General features: G+C 41.3%; 2 pseudogenes; one reads left to right on the top strand and one right to left on the bottom strand.

Moving 5' to 3' along the window:
* Positions 1-312: 312 nt before the first annotated feature.
* LOC119966727 lies at positions 313-538 on the top strand (annotated as a pseudogene).
* Positions 539-1,201: 663 nt separating this feature from the next.
* LOC119965682 lies at positions 1,202-1,817 on the bottom strand (annotated as a pseudogene).
* Between the last annotated feature and the right edge of the window lie 5,058 nt (positions 1,818-6,875).

The raw sequence follows: 6,875 nt of genomic DNA, 5'->3' as shown, positions 1-6,875 counted from the left end.
AATGCCTCTCCTCGGGATCATTTAGTAGTTGGTGTAATGTGTGAAGTGACATTTAGCCATAAAGGTGAGGAAAGGGCAGCACGGTGGCGCAGTGGGTAGCACTGCACCCTCACGGCGCTGAGGTCCCAGGTTTGATCCCGGCTCTGGGTCACTGTCCGTGTGGAGTTTGCACATTCTCCCCGTGTTTGCGTGGGTTTCGCCTCCACAACCCAAAGATGTAAGGGATAGATGGATTGGCCATGCTAAATTGCCCCTTAATTGGAAAAATGAATTGGGTACTCTAATTTTATTTTTTAAAAATATAAAGGTGAGGAAAATTCTCGGCCTTTTGGCTAAGATCAAGCGTAGGATCACCAAGCTTGAGGTCAGGTGTAATACCTATTGTAAGCCTGGATCTTGTATGTCCCTCTGTGGGGACCATGAATTGGATTCAATTTGAACTTGAATTGGCTTTTGGAGCAAGCAAGGAGAAGAATTGAGGGCTTGCCCTGTCAACTCTGTGCATTTGCTTTGTAACTCTGAGAAAGGAATAACGTTAAAAATAAAGAGGAGGAAAATTTCAGCTTTGAGTGTTGATGCGTTATCCAATCTTCGCTGGTGTAGCAGGGAAGGAATACAATTTGCATCTTTTGATCATTGGCATTTGGTACATGGTGAAGACAGGATTAGGTTTGATATTAGTGGTTTCTCCAACCTATCTTCCCTCAGCCTGCCAGTAGGCACATAGATAAAGGAATAAGTAGGCCACTTAGCCCCTCAGTCAGTTCTACCTCTGCCGTATCCCTTAATACCTCTGGTTGACAAAAGCCTTATCTCGGATATAAAACCAACATTTGACTTTGCATAAATTGCTATTTGCAGAAGAGTGTCCCAAACCTTTACGGCCCTTTTTGTGTAGAAATTTTTCCTGACTTCATTTCTTAGGCTATATCCTCGTGTCTTAGATTCTGCAACCATGGAAATAGTTGGTCTCCATCTGCCCTAACAGTTTCCCTTAATATCTTGAAAAATCCAATCAAATCACCTTAATCTTCCAAATTTCAGGAAATACAGCCCCACTTTGTAATCTTTCATTGCAATTTAGTGAATCTACACTGCACTCCCTCCAATGCCAATATATCTTTTTTAAGGTATGGCCCCTGTGATGATTTTTTTTTTGGGGATGAATCTCAGCCTTTATTTGAGCTCATATACACAAATTTCAGTAAGTAAAAAACAAAAAATATGGCGGAAAGTAAAATGATAAATTTGACACAGAATTCTGCTCCATATCATGAACACCATTGTTATCAATGACCTGGACAGTAAAGGTGGGAAGATTCAGAATAAATTGTTTTTGAATCTCTTGCAAGCACTTCTTCAGGAGCTCCACTGCCTCTTTGCGCGTGAGTTCTGGTTTATAGTATCGGTCCAAGATACTGAGTGTCAGAAAAGCTCCATATCCATGAGCAGTAAAAAGGGCTTTAGCCAAAGCTGGGAGGTAGCCCATGTAATACAGTGCAGGGCCCTCATGCTCATCGCAGTAAGCTTAAAGCATATTCACATGGTAGGGTGTCCGACTTCGAAGGTACTCTGCCAGGCTTTTGCGCGTGAAGTTGGTAGCTGCTGAAGGGGACAGTTCATTTTGTAAAGCTGTGCATTTTTCTGAATGTACTCTGCAAATTGTCTCCAACTTCTCCGACACATAGCATGATCTTCTCACTCAGTTTAAACATTTTATCATAATTATGCTTCATGGCGACGATGTTGCTGGCCACCACTGTTTCTGCCAATACCAGTTCAAAATCCCTGCCCTGTATTCCTATCAAGTACTCCATGATGGGCTGCTCACTCAAAAACTGGGAATCAGACACCAGTCCCTTTCATGATTTGCATAAAGCAATTCTGTACCTAATATTTGACATGAGTATCCCTTTAAGAAAGGTTTTTGTCTTCGCACATGGCTTTAGTGATGTCATTTTGTGGGTGGAGCTGGGCTGTGGCTGTACGGTGTTTGGGTTTCAGTTTCATTTTGTCTGTTTTGGAGTGCAGAGGAGGAAAGAAGTGTTATTCCCTGTCTTTCTCTATTTTCATTTTAAAAACTTGTAAAAAACATTGGATGTGGCTAGCTGCTTTAGTAACTTAAAATTATACCGGTAGTTTGCTTTATGGAAGGAAGGAGTTTGAATCTGCTGGTTGAGACTGGATCAAAATCTTAGGGAAAGGACCAGCCCCATTCAAGTGAGAATGCAGTGTGCTGGGCCACGCCCTTGAATAGGGGTTTATGGTTTATTGGATTTTGTTATTGAATTGAAACAGTTAAAGGAGAATTCATTAAGTGTTATACATAGATTTCTGTAGATGTGTGGTGTCTTTATGTTTGTAATTGATAAAAATTCTTGTGTGTTATATATATATTAACTATATTCTTAAAATAAATCTTGTTTTGATTAAAGTGTTGAGGGAGTCTGATAAATGACACCTGAGGCGAAGGCTTTAGTGCCAAATTCAACATAAAGGTTGTAGGTCAGGTGAACTTCATTATGCACTTTGGAGTTTCTAAGCCCAAGCCCATAACGCATTATACACAACCTCTGACTTCCAGGTGCAAATGTAAATCCACCACATGACCCATTGTCTGGGGGTTGGGTGTAAGTTGTGTTGGTGGATAGACTTATTTTGCAGTAGCTCTATAATAGTTGGTGTTAGTAGTTTGATATTTTATTTATTCTAGTTTACTTTACCACCAATTAATTCCCCTTAACTGTTTCATAATAAATTATTTAAACAAGATGTTCTGCAGTCCATCTTTCATATCGGCCAATTTAAAGAACATGACGGTCCCCAGAACTGCTCACAGTACTCTAGGTGCGAACTAATCAGGGCTTTGTATAGATTAAAGTTAATTTCGTAACCTCTTGTGTTCTAGTCTATTAGATATAACAATCAACATTCAATTAGCCTTTTTAATTATTTTTGTGCCAGTCAAAGACATTTTATGTACTTGGACCTCTAAATATCTTGGGATTTCACTGTTTCCAACTTTTCACTGTTGAAAGTCCTTTATTCCTCAGACATGCTTTCTCTAATTAGCTGAAAAATGTCAAGATCTTCAATCACTCCATCCTTAATTATCAACAGCATCCTTTCATCTATGTATGAAGATAGATATGTAGCAAATCAAGTCTATTGGGGATGAGGTAGCTTCATTGGTGTGCTTTTGATAGTTCAAATGGAATGTACATCCTGTGGTAGGTGGGAAGTCATGGACACAGCAATATCCAAGATAAACACATTGTCACCGGCTGCAGAAGCCTGTGCTCTGGGTTCTGAGGAACTCAGGCGGCAGCTGAAGTCATTGTGGCGCATTTGCAAGGCAGAGAACTATATGGATAGTACATTTAGGGAGATGGTCACACCACAGGTTAGCTGCACGCAGGCAGAGATAGAATTGTGATCAGACAGGTATGTCTGTAGCTGTAAATGTGACTCTAGGATGGTGTGTTGCGTCCCTGGTACCATGTCAAGGATGCCATGGAGCAGCTGCAGGACATGGTTTGGGGGGAGGGTGAGCAGCTAGAGATCATGATCCACATTGGTACCAACGATACAGATAGGAAGAGGGATGAGGTCTGGAAAGCAGACTTTGGGCAGTAAGGAAGGAAGTTAAAAAGCAGTAATCACAAGATTACTCCAGTGCCATCTGCTAATGAGCATAGGTCTAGGAGTATTGAACACTTGGTAGAAGAATTGATGTAGGAGGGAGGGCAGCAGATTCCTGAGGCATTGAGTCTAGTCTGGGGTCTTTGGGATTAGTACATGATGGACTGCTAATACCTTAGAGGGACCCTCATTAATGTCCTCAGGGAGATATGCTGGTGCCTATTGGGGGGGGATTAAACTAGCTTGTTTGGCCGGGGGGGGGGGGGGGGGGGCGCGGAACCTGAGGGGTAGCTTAAATTGGAAGGGAGTGTAGCTGGAAGTGGAAAGGTCGCAAGCAAAATTAGAAGACAGGCAAAACACAGGCAAGCATCAACTTGGCTTAGAACATGGAATGATAAAAAGGCAAAGTTAAGGGCACTGTACTTGAATGCACCCAGTGTTTACAATAAGGTAGATTTAAAGGCACAAATTGAGGCACTGCACCAAGTACAAAAAAGATGCTACAAGTAAAAACGTGGAGAGTGGAGTGTTTCAGGTATGGAGGGTCATTGTAAGTTTATAGACGCTGTTTGCCACCAGTGCAACAAGAAGAGGCATTTAGCGAAGAGGTGCTGTGGTGCTAAAAGAAAGCCAAAGACTGAGCAGGGAACTTCAAATGCAACAAAGCCTCAGTCAATGGCGCATCCAATTGGAAAGCACAGACCAGGTAGAGGAGCACTTTTACAAATGTTTAATATGTGAGGGACGTGCAGTGCCGATTTATGCCACAGTGGAAGTAGTTTGATAGAAAATCAAGATGGGGGTGGACACAGGAGCCTCTATATCGGTAATCAGCGAGGAGACCTTCAGTACGATTTGGGGCTCCAAGCAGGCACCAGGCAGGAATCAATCTTCGGATGTACACTTTGGGTGAGACTATACTGTTGCTTGAGCATTAGAGGTACACATTGCTCATAACAGCCAAGAAGCAAGAGCCCTGTTTCTGGTAGTAAAAGGACACGAGTCTAGTCTACTTGGGTGTGACGGGTTCAGGAAAATTCAGTTGAACTGGGTGAGGTAAGCACACAAAAGTGACAGGATGTCATTCAGAGATATCTGAGGTATTCAAAGACAAACTGGGCACATTGCGGAGCACTACAGTTAAATTGTTTGTAGATCTTTGGGCCAATCCTCACTTTTTCAAATCAAGAACAGTGTCCTACAACATAAAAAACAAAGTAGAGGAGGAGTTGATGGAGTCACTAATGGTACTATGCAGATCACAGCGTAGTCACAAAGCACCTGAAGACTGATGTTTAAGGCATTATTGATAATTAAGGCATTAGTATCATAGTATTTCTGTCTTTAAGGAGATTAAAATTTTAAGGTGGGGGGAGAATCATTGAATTTACAGTGCAGAAGGAGGCCATTCGGCCCATTGAGTCTGCACCGGCTCTTGGAAAGGGCACCCTACCCAAACCCACACCCTATCCCCATAACCCAGCAACCCCACCCAACATTAAGGGCAATTTTGGACACTAAGGGCAATTTAGCATAGCCAATCTACCTAACCTGCACATCTTTGGACTGTGGGAGGAAACCCACGCACACAGGGGGAGGACGTGCAGACTCCACACAGACAGTGACCCAAGCCGAGAATCGAACCTGGGACCCTGGAGCTGTGAAGCAATTGTGCTAACCACAATGTTACCGTGCTGCCCTGTTATAGACTTGGTGGTATAGACTTGGCTATAGATGGTGTTATAGACTTATTATGCATCTTCTTATTTAAATCCATTATTGATGTCATCAGTAGTAACTCCTGTGATATCGTTAATTTTTATTGCCTGTGTATATTTGTTTTTAACTGCTGTTAGTTCCGATTCTTTTCCCTTACTGTTATTTTGATGTTTAGCTAGCTGCTCCCGTTTCTGAGTCCATGCTACATTTTAAACTTTGTTATTTTTATATATTAAAGAAAATTACCTTTATTAACAATGCATTACGGGCAGCATGGTGGCATAGTGGTTAGCACTGCTGTCTCCCGGTCCCAGGTTCGATCCTGGCCCCGGGTAACTGTCCATGTGGAGTTTGGGTTTCGCCCCCACAACCCAAAGATGTGCAGGGTAGTTGGATTGGCCACGTTAAATTACTCCTTGAAAAAAAATGAATTGGGCACTCTGCAATGTAAAAAAAAAGAACAATGCAGTTCGGCTATCTTTTCGTGGTCAAGTTACCACAGTTCATGTCAGCACAATTGCTAACCACTAAAGAAAAAGCACTAACCACTAAATACTAACCACTAATAACTAATGAACTTAATACTAGTAACTTACCCACATTGCCCATTACTGTTAGGATCCTGGATGTGAAACCCAACGATTTGCAATTTGTAAAACTAAGGAAAAAATCTTCGCCACAGGAGTGATAACGTTGACCAACAGATATTTTGTATGTTAAAATAAACTTTAATTTAAGCACCAAAATCAATAACATTAGCAACAAAGTAACAGCTTTACAGTTAACAGTTCAAACAGTTCTTAAATAAGAGGAAAAACTTTTAACTTTCTCCCTCCACATGCAAATATAATATATATTTATATTCTAATTAAGCAAACCAATATTGTTCAAAGACCACTTATAAATAAAGTTTCTTAAAAATATATTGTTATTGGTATTTTCGGTTTGACACACGGTTGCATTTTATGTTTAATATGTACAGTACGTGTGGTTCTTATATGTACATCCTTTTATCTTCAGTCTTGGTGCGCCTTCTTCCTTCTTCCCTCCCCTCCCCCTCATTCCCCCTTGGTATCCTCCCTATTTGTTCAGTCTCCATTTCTTGAAGGTGGTGTCTAGCGTAGCTGATGGGAACTTGTGGCTTCCGCAGATGGGGGCCATGGGCGACATCTCGGTCAGACCGAAATGTCTGAAGATTCACCTGAGGAGGAAGCAGTGCTCCGAAAGCTAGTGTTTGAAACAAACATGTTGGACTTTAACCTGGTGTTGTAAGACTTCTTACTGTGCTCACCCCAGTCCAACGCCGGCATCTCCACATCATTGTAAACAAATAGCTAAAACCAATGATTACCTCATTTTCATGACCCGTCCGTCACAGCTTTAGCAGACATACTGCCTTTATGTATCTTAAACCAGGATTTTTAGTAACATTACTGCAATAAGTATAAAATATATATAATAATTTCTTATATTCATCACAATACTATGCTAATTGTGAAGACAATTTTGAATAT

This window comes from Scyliorhinus canicula, chromosome 5 (genome assembly GCF_902713615.1).
Source record: "Scyliorhinus canicula chromosome 5, sScyCan1.1, whole genome shotgun sequence".
In the NCBI taxonomy this organism is placed as follows: Eukaryota; Metazoa; Chordata; class Chondrichthyes; order Carcharhiniformes; family Scyliorhinidae; genus Scyliorhinus; species Scyliorhinus canicula.
This window is presented reverse-complemented; position numbering and strand designations above follow the sequence as displayed.